Consider the following 10,674-nt stretch of genomic DNA (forward strand, 5'->3'; position numbering starts at 1 on the left):
AACAGTAGGTGTCAGCCGAGAGTACCTTCCGAGTACCAGTCACAAGAGTATGTGTCTTAGCCGAGAGCACCACCCGAGTACCAGTCACAACAGTAGGTGTCAGCCGAGAGTACCTTCCGAGTACCAGTCAGAAGCCTCGCAACTTGAATAAATTTTTTCGGGCTTTCTCCTCTCTTTGGACTGTGAACAAATGAACTGCTGTTTGTGCGTGCTGATAATGGTGATAGAAATTTTAGCTGACTGAGAACTTTACTAGCAACGTAACTTCATTAGTGACTTTCAGCAGACTTCTCTCCTTGAAGACTGTAACACTCTGAAACACCTGAAAACTAAACCCGGGGAAACAAATTGCGTAAGGCTTGAAACAAAGAAAGAATTGTGTGCACTGCGAACCAAAATCTGCTTCCGTCTCGAGTGACGCTCAGACAAGTAAAAAAGATCTCCGTACCAATCTCTTTCCTTAAGCTCTCATTCCCTTTCAACACTTCTTTTGGCTTCTGTACCTCTCCTTGCTACTGACGCATAGTTCGCGTTAATCTTGGCAACTGAGAGGGCGTGCCCTATTGGAACCAGGAACGCGAATTCGTCCTCAGTATGTTACAGCAAAAGTGTCCTATGACTTATTTACCTTCCCCGTATTCGCATTTAAAGTAAAATACATAATTTTGTTTTATATTGTCATAGTTATATTTGGACCGAAGAGAGATGAAGTGACAGGAGGTTGGAAAAAACTGCATAATGAGGAGCTTCATAACCTGTACTCTTCTCCAAGTATTAGTATGATAAAGTCAAGGAGGATGAGATTGGCAGGCCATGTAGCACGAATAGGAGCAGATAAATGCATATAGGATATTGGTGGGAAAGCCAGAAGAAAAGAGACCACTGGGAAGACCAAGGAGTAGGTGGGTTGACAATATTAATATGGATTTTAGAGATAGGATGGGATGGTATGGATTGGACTGATCTGGTTCAGGATAGAGACCAGTGGAGAGCTCTTGTGAACACGGTGATGAACCTTCGGGTTCCATAAAATGCTGGGAAGTTATTGAGTAGCTGCAGAATTGGCGGCTCCTCAAGAAGGGCTCAGCTCCATGAGTAAGTACTGTCATGGTTGGCCGGTCACAGTGGCCGCGCCGTCTAAGGCATGAACTGTCTTCGCTCACTCGAGCGCTGGGATCATGGGTTCTAATCCCACTCAAGGCATAGATGTCTGTATTGTGTGCGTTCACTCTGTATTGTTCTGTGAGTAGGTAGAGGCCTTTCGACATGCTGATCCCCCGTCAAAGGTGTCATACCGAATGTTTATAGGTTTTAGAAACTGAAAAAGCGCCTAAGGCCCAACGAAAGGCTGTAGAGTAATAATAATAATAATAATAATAATAACAATAGTCGCGGTAAGTTAATGAACTGTGTAAGAACACATAAATTTCAGTTAATACATCAAGAGATGGCAGGATTTGTTTATTTTTCACACACACGAGTACAGCACATTTCTGAGAATTAGTTCATGACGCAAAAACGCATTTGATGCAAGCATGGCATAAAAACCTAATTTCAGTAAATAACTGACGTTTTTATGCGAAGTATTTTTCGATGTAATGAAGTATTTAATGAAACACGCGAAAAACATTTCTCGGTTCCGTGCAGTAAGATGTCTGCAGCGTGAATAGCTTAGCTTAGCATCGCTAGCTTCGAAAGTGGGATGACATGTGACTGTTGAATTGGCAAGTATCTGGAAGGAGGCGTTCGTAGTTGCTTTTAGGGCATCCTCACGGAATTTTCCAAGAGCCGGGATAGCTCAGTCGGTATAGGGACTGGTTACGGGCAGGACGACCGAGAGGTCGCAGTTCGAGTCCCGGTGGGGTCAAGAATTTTCTTTCCTCCAAGTCGTCCAGATTTGCTCTAGGGTCCACCCAACCTCCTATACCTCGGGGGTAAAGCGGCAGGGGCGTGAAGCTGACCACTCAACAACTAGTGTCGACATCAAGAAAATTTGTATCTATACATCCACTCCCCCATACGCCTTCATGGCGTAGTGCTTAATTAGTTAAGCACAGGGACAACTTTACCTTTTTACATTTTACCCGGAATTTTCCAGGGGGTACTGAGTAAATCTATGAAAAATCTCAAACAGGATACCCGGCGTCCCGGTCAAGGCTCGAATCGAGAATCTCTCGTATTAGGGAGGTTTAGAGCACTACGGCTATGACAACCTGCGATATGATTGCTGCTGATTGCACGCCGTTGTCAAAGTGAGGCCATGGAACAGCGTGCCGCACATGTATCTCTTTGCTTCTGAAAACCGTTTCTTTTATCTGTGGTTGTAATTTCGTAACAGGAATCTCAAAGAGATTTTAAGAGATTGATGTGCAAAATTCTCCCCTCGCGTTTTATCTCTGCTTCTATGTATCTGTCCTTTCTCCGTGTCACCCATCTCCAAAACGATGGCGCGCCTCTCAGAATGTAAAACACTGTCATTTGTTTCGTCTGGTCTCGGCGAATCCGTTTCCGGCGAGAGGTGTGGGTGTAGATAAACAAATGACGCACATCAACCGTCACGTCATGTCTGTCAATATAGAAAAAAAAGAGCAGTTTCCTTTAGCTTGCGTTTACCAAGCTCTCCGAAATGATTTGGATCACATTCCTACCATGCAACCCCGGGTATTGGTTAGTAATTTACCGACGTTTCGGAGCAAATTAATGCTTCCATCTTCAGGATCGAAAACTAAGAAAACCAAGTAACCAGCAAGATTGCCACTTAGATTATTCTCATCCACTTACGATTTATTTACCGACGATGTCAGCATCTCAGATTACATAGCATAGATGATTTATATGATAATTATATGAATTCAGATAATATATGTATAGTCATATGACATAGTGTGACTACATACTTGGTTTGAATTGGTAACTGAATTTATTGAACACTTACAGAACATAACTACAAATAACTACAGCGCTCTGTCTAATTCACAAACTCTGATGTTAACTACAGCATGTACTAAGTCTTCTTAGCCTGCTGTGTGTTCACAAGTCGTTGTCTGGTAACGGCCTCCAACGGCGGACTTTTTTCTTCCTCTGCGTTCCCGAAGTATCCCCGTGCCTCAGCTACCAGCTTCTAACAACAACAGCTCACAAAGAGTGAACCGCAGAAGCCCTCTCACTCACTCGCCAACAAACTCCCTCCACTCCACTCACTGTACTAGCTGAACTGAACAGTCGGTCGCGTGATATAGGCTCGGAGCGAACCACATAGGAAACACTGCTTCCAACAGTAGTTTTGTTGTTATTTTTATTTAATTTCCCATAATTAGCATGGACGAACTGAGGAATTTAATGAAAAACATCAATCATGATAGTTGTCCTGGCAGAGATTCGAATTATCATCTCCCGAATATAAGTCAGAAAAGTTACCGCTATAGCCAACTACCTCCTTTGTCTTACTCTTCGACCCTTAAGATGAAAGCTGCACATTCATCCGAAAGGTCTCTGACCTTCAGCTTGACTTGTCTCGTTATATCCTATAAGACAGCGGGTCTTACACTTCAAGGTTCTAGTATTTAGAAGTGGCTACCTCTTGATGGAACTGGGCAAATACAGCAAAGAACAACACTGTTATTACGCGTTGTTCTACGGACATTTTCCTTTGTCAGCCATCTTGTGTAAACTGGCGCATGAGCAGGAACAGGACGACACTAGAGCGCTCGGGAAGAATAAGAACTAATCTCTATGATTATAAGTGTTATCGTGTTGCACGGTTAAATAATTAATACTAAATCAAACACTGGATCATTTCGTGCGCCACTCTGTACATGCGTTTTGAAATATACTCGTATTTATCAAAAGCATGGGAATATACAAACCTGCCCCTTGTGTTTCAGATAGGAGCTTGAAATGGTATGGGGGGGTATAAATTAAGCAAAGGGGTTGTGTGGGCTGTTGGCCCATTGATCGATGGTACAGCAGGTCTTGTGTAGGCACTTGCAGTACGAGTTGATCCTCCATCCGTTGTAACATGACGTAAGCTGTATATACAGTCTTAAAAAATGAACCTCCACCGCAACCCTGCCAGTCGTAGGAGGCGACGAAAAGGGAAGTCCAAAATCTGAGTCAGTAAAATATGGTCGCGAGTCCCAAGGGACTATGACCCGAGAAAGACTGTGCTGGCAAGGACCAGCAGCATATATAAAAGATAGACCCGTCCTCTCGTCAGAGAGGCACCCCACAAAGCCCCAGATGGGGCTCGAAACCAAGATTTACTGACTGATTGACCTTCAGTCACAATGTGACTTTGATTTGCATCCCCCTAACATTGCTAAGTAATGACTCTGTAAACACGTTCCCGTGGCAACGAAGAATTGTTGGAGACGTTGTTTTCTTTGAAGTCCGTATCGTATCAAAGGAAAGTAGGAGATTCTTCCAAGAACTTCTTGTTAAGATTTTACTTTCTCGTGTAAGTTGTATAAGAAAATATTGTGATAGGGGGGAAAATCAATCTTGAGATTCTGACGTTACCCCGCGTCAAATGATGGATTAGGGTTGTTTAGTCAGAGAACGTACAGTAAAACTGCCGGGGTTTAGCAAGAGAGTACTCGAGAATTTATCTGCGTGGAGCGATAAGAAAATTAAACTGGATCCTGGGGCTGGTAGGGAGCAGAGATTGGTCACTCGGTACAGCGACTGACTACGGGCTGGACGACCAAGGGGTTGGAGATCGAGTCTCGGTAGGGTCAATATTTTTCTCTTCTCCACAACGTCCAGACCGCCTCAGGGGCTCAAACAGCCTGATTTCCAATGAGCACCTTGGCTCTTTCACCGAGGATAAATTAGCCGTGTCGTGAAGCTGACCACTCACCTCCAACTAGTGCCGATTCCAAGAAAACCTGGATTTATATATCCATTCCCCCCATACGCAGACAGACAGAACTGAACTACTGACCTTACTCATGTGAATGACAGCTTCAGTAAGTGAACCGTGAGGTGAAGTGCCCTGGAGTGTGAGCATACACAGTCACACACTCACAGCTCACCTCACTGGCAAGACCCGAGCTTTGTCTGGAGGGTCACAGTTTAACCTCAGAATAAAAAAAAATCCACGTGCCCTGTACGACGAATTGTCACGTGCTAAGGCCTGTCACTCTGTCTCTTCGATATTTATAAAACCTGCCTTCGTTCGCTTTTTTCGTAAGTGAGTCTTATTAGTTTGTGTAAAGTAAAACTAGTGTAACTGGCCGGTCACGGTAGCCGAGCGGTCTAAGGCATGCACTGTCTTCGCTCGCTCGGAAGCCGGGATCGTGGGTTCGAATCCCACTCAGGGCATGGATGTTTGTGTGCGTTTTTCTGTGTTTGTGTACAGGTAGAGGCCTTACGACGAGCTGATCACNCCCCTAGTTCCGTATCCATCGGGCACCGTAATTCTATTCCCCGGGAGTAAATCTTTTGGAGAAAAGGCCGTGATCTAGCGGTTAGACGCCGGCTTCCCACCGCGGCGACCCGTGTTCGAGCACAGGTAATGTCATGTGGAATTTGTGGTGAACAAAGTGGCACCGGGTTAGGTTTTCTACGAGTACTTCAGTTTCCCCTGCCAATTCTCATTCCACCTACTACTCCACACCCATCATCTGGGGCTGGTACAATAGGCCAGTAGTGGCCAAGTGGATTCAGTCTCACCCCACCCCAAGGAACTTAAATATTTTGGGACACGAACCCAATATTCCCTCCTGTCCAGCACTGAAGAATGCTGGAGCTACACCTCCACTGGAAGTTCGTAGTGTACACCAGAACTGCGCCCTTCTTTCTTTTCTGTACGTAATATGAGAAACTGAAGTCTTCTTTTCATTTTTTTCAAATTTTAAAACATGAACAGACCTTCGTTTTAAGATGAAATATAAAGCTGTATATACTGAAATAAATTGATAGGGGATTTTTTCTGGGTTTCTGTGTGTATGTGTTTCTGATCACGGAAAGTTGTTTATATGGAGGAGAAGTTCCTTATGCATCGTCCGTTTACGAAAAGGAATCAGCGCATGAAACACATTCTACTGAATTCCGAGAATTACGCGTCAGGGGTTCACGATAAAACGTTACCTTCTATTCAAAAAATTCAGCATACCAAATCTGCGGTAACCTGGAGATCATAAACTCGCAGACTCTGCAGATTGAAGGGCGTAAGTAAAACCGGATTATACCGTGCATTCTGCATCTGCCTCGCTTGTAAAACCTCCGTACATTTGTGCGAAGTGTTAGTGAATATTTAGTGATGATAATACATTTTCTCAGGGGTAAGACAGAGGATAACTGACTCCATGGAGCTGAGGCATTCTCCAGAAGCTTCCAGTCGTTCAGCTACTCAACAATTTCCAAACATTTTCTGGAACCCGAAAGTTCATTACCGTGTTCACAAGAGCCCGTCACTGGTCCCTATCCTGGAGTCAGATCAGTCCAGTCCATACCAGCTAATATATCTCTCTAAGACATATTTTAATATTATCTTCCCCTACGTTTAGACCTGCTGATCACAGAGAGCTCGCGGTCTAAGACATGAACCGTCTTCGCCCACTCGAACACTGTGGTAGTGGGTTCGAATCCCACTCGAGGCATGGATGTCTGTGTTTTTTTAACGGCCTTGCGACGAGCTGATGCCCTTTCCAAGGATTCGCACTGACTGTCCTAGGATTAAGAAACTGAAAAAGCGGCCAGGGCCCGCAAGGGCTGTAGAGCCATTGATAGATAGATAGATAGATGGGTAGACAGATAGATAGATAGATAGATAGATAGATAGGTAGGTGTTCCTAGTGGTCTCTCTGTTTCTGGCTTCCCCACCAAAATCCTATATGCATGACTGAGACAGAAGACAGTCTGACGATAAATATGAAGCAAGATTTTCCCAACTGAACTCTTGCGGTAATAGTCCTTATGTAATATCCCCCCTGACGAGAGGATATTAATTTTCTTTTCCATCATCTCCTTTATTATTTATTCCTCTTCTTCCTTGCATTCTTCTCTTCTTTCTCCATCTCTTTTCCTTCTCCTATTTGTATTCTAATTTTTTATATTTTGCCCTCCCTTATCCTCTTGCTGTCTCTGTTTTCTCCTAGTTCCTGACACACAGCTTTGTGTTCAGTCCTGGAAGAGCAACTGAATTTACCCTCTGAAGACCAGATCAGGCGTACGGACTTCAGCACACAGTTTTATATAACTTCAGAGGGGAACGGAGTAGGTCGGCATGGAGGAAAAAGCTTTAGAATCATGCTCAGTAGGTGTTCGATTTGAATTTATGCCGGAACACCGGATATTTTGACTAAGATATACCGTGTTTTCTTCAGTCCTTCCATGTAAATATTGAGATAGTACTATGATTAGGCCTCGACAGCCGCCTTCCAAATCCTTTCCAATTCATTAGTCATTCTGTAATTCCATTGTTATATGATCTAGATGCTGAAAACATCGTGAAATCATTCACGATAAATTTAGAGAAGGAATTCGGAAAGAAAAGAGAAATGGGGTTTTTACCCCACAGTGACTAGTTTCTCTTCCACAGACAGTCGAGTTTTGTTTTTCTCTGCCCGCCCCCTTTTTACTGAAGTTGTTGACACTGCAGACAGAAAGAAAAACTGTATTTGCTGATGGACTGGAAGAAACAAATCAAATTTGTTTTGGTACTTCCTCCTCTTCGGCTGACACGTTACTGGATTTAAGTCTGATCCCCTAACACACAAATCTGACAAGCATTTGTTTGTCGAAAGAGCTTCTACAGAAATGGCGAGTGCTGATGAGATTATAACATTTCTATTTTCGGTTGGATTGTTCCGCAGTGAACTCTCTGATAGTTCCCTGCATACGTGGTCTGACAATAAAGTTCGCGAACGCATCGTGGTAAAAGTGTTACATGCCTCATTGCTGAATATCACTGTGGTCGCCTTCAAAGTACTCCCCTTGGGAAACTATGCACCGATACCAACGCCTAGACCACCCTTCAAAACAATTTTGGAACTGGTTTTGGGGAATGCGCTTCAGAGGGGCCGTAGTATTTCTCCTGATGTCATCAATGTCATCAAAATGCCTTCCTTTCAATATTTCCTTTGTCTTCAAGAACAGAGAAAAAGTTACCGGGGGCTAGATCCGGTGAATATGGAGGGTGTTCCAGCACTGTTATTTGTTTACGTTGTGGTTTTATGTCTTCTCTATACCAGATGATGGATTGAGTCCAAAATTAGCCTAATAGTTCTGTAAAGCATACACTATCCTCAGAATCCTTTCAATCCAATGGATTTATTGAAATGGACTGAAGCACAGAGGGAAAGGCTGCTTAATGAGTGGATTTATTAACGGACTGATTGATAGATGGAAGGGTGCCTTAAAGGTTGGTTGAGTCAACACACAACGCTAATTTAATGATAGTACTCGCAACCTTAAACTTGCCCTGAAGCTATGATGACAGGTGTCCTCATTTTCACACCAAAAAGTTAGCTTTTCATTTAAATTTCAGCTGTGTCTTATCTCAGAATCGCTCTATACTATTTTTCTTGCACAAATTTACCTCCCACAATTTAAGAACGTGAGAAATGTAGGTGCAGTGTGTTGGCAAACCTGATCACGCGCGTTCCAGACAGCCCGAACAAAGTGGCTTAACAAGCACGTGACCCCACACAAGCCACCACATACCACCCAAACGTAGCACAAAGTCGTGCGGGCAAACCGGGCTGCTGGGGACATACAGGCCGCTGTGTAAACACACAGACATGTAAGTCTACTGCTGTGCAAAAGACATGGCCACGTAACTTAATTACCTTTCACATTATTTTTGGTCTACTTCCCTGTGAATGTTTACTGCTTTTACAGCCTTTCAATCTTTAAAAGTTTAACCCGTTAAGCAGTGAATTTCTTCTAAATAAAATATACAAATTCAGTCCGTACCGCAGAGGAAACACATTACATCTCCGCTACAAAGCCCAACCGGTTAATGCTGTTTAGGGAAACAGTCGCTGTTTACTGTGAGAACCATACGGAACACACAGATACACTGTGTGGGCAGAATATATAGCAATTCAGTCCGTACCTCACAGGAAACACATTACATCTCCGCTACAAAGCCCAACCGGTTAATGCTGTTTAGGGAAACAGTCGCTGTTTACTGTGAGAATCACATGGAACACACAGATACACTGTGTGGGCAGAATGCAGAGTTTTGGTATATTAAAGCAGGTGGTACATATAGTAACCACTGGGCTTCTGAGGTGTTAACTTTCATGCCTGAGTTGATGATTTATTTATTACTGCTTTTCTTTGTATGTCTCATCTAATTATAATTCATTTTTGTCGGGCACGAAAACAGACTTACAGAGTCCTTAATTATTTACTTGCATGTGGTTATTCTTCATCTACGAATAAAGAAGCTGCAAAATTCCTCCGAAACGTCGAGTCGAGTCTTATGTTACGACCGATGGTCAGTCTGCCAGTCTGCCTTGGAATAAAGCACCCATCTGGGGTTTACAACATGATTTATATTACTGTCAGACAGTTGCAGATTTGTTGATGTGGGGCGCCCTCTCTGACGGGAGGACGGGTCTGTCGTTTGCAACTGCTGCTGGGCTTGGCCAACGCAGTCATTCTCGGGTCCGAGTCCCGTGGAACTCGCTGCCATATTTTACTATCTCAGATTCGAGACTTCCCTATTTGTCGCCTCCTATGACTCGCAGGTCTACGGTGGAGGTATTCGACCCGGCCTCCACACGGGATTCCGAAACATCAGTAAATGGCCCTGCTTATAACATGTCGGTACTGACCGCGTAGAAAACACCGCTTACATTATTGCTGTATTCTGTTGTTGCCGTGGAAACATGCTTGTTTCCAGGGCCGTTACTTGGCAACGGCTATTGTATGGTTGCTTATTTTGCGGTCGTTGCCTAGTAATGGGTCTATATGCCACCGTATGAACTTCAATTAAAGGAACAAAGGTCACATTACGTGTAAATGTTACGTCACGTATGATCATTCTTCATAGAAGACACAATTTCGGGAATTGAAAGAGGGTTCAATCGAAAGTTATGAAAAGCGGAGGAACAGGAAAATAAATAAAAGTAAACAGAAGCACATCTTTTGTACAAAGTGCTGCTGTTTCTTCCTTTCTCCTTTTCCTTTTCATAGGAAGAAAAAATTTCCGTTCCGAGCGCTCTATTTCCGGTCTTTGATTGGGTAACTGTGGCAAAGTCGCTTACGAAGCCATCTGTTTGTATACAACAGTAACTTAATATAAGAGCAAGGAGGGGAGATTGAAGTGGAAAAATGAGAGGCGAACTACTTTCTGTGTATTTTTACAAGAGAAATGGAAACAGTAGGGTCTAGTGGTGGAGAAGGGCTTGGATGTGTGCCCTGAAGCGTGCTTCAGCGGCTGAAGGGTTGCAGAGGACGTAACTGGATAGTTTTTGGTCCGAAAGATTCATTTATCATCCGCCAAGTTTGCTTTTAAGCTAAGGGTGCAGCAGGCAAATCGGTCATACAGTGATTTCTCAGCTGCCTAATCCACCCCTGTCTCCGAACTTCACTTTATCGGATGATAGATTAGAATGTTTTACACGTATGAGGCCCATGTTTTTATATATGTGAGCTATAATTTCGCTTATTTCTGACTCACTCATTAAAATTTCTCTTCACATCAAAATCAGAGGTAAC

General features: G+C 43.5%; 1 protein-coding gene across 2 annotated transcripts in view; it reads right to left on the bottom strand.

Moving 5' to 3' along the window:
- Window positions 1-10,674, bottom strand: part of LOC111862506 (dipeptidase 1) — a 214,131-nt gene that overhangs the window by 132,865 nt on the left and 70,592 nt on the right. The gene's annotated exons all lie outside the window — the stretch shown is intronic.

The sequence above is a fragment of the Cryptotermes secundus genome, unplaced genomic scaffold (genome assembly GCF_002891405.2).
Source record: "Cryptotermes secundus unplaced genomic scaffold, Csec_1.0 scaffold816, whole genome shotgun sequence".
NCBI classification, from domain to species: Eukaryota; Metazoa; Arthropoda; class Insecta; order Blattodea; family Kalotermitidae; genus Cryptotermes; species Cryptotermes secundus.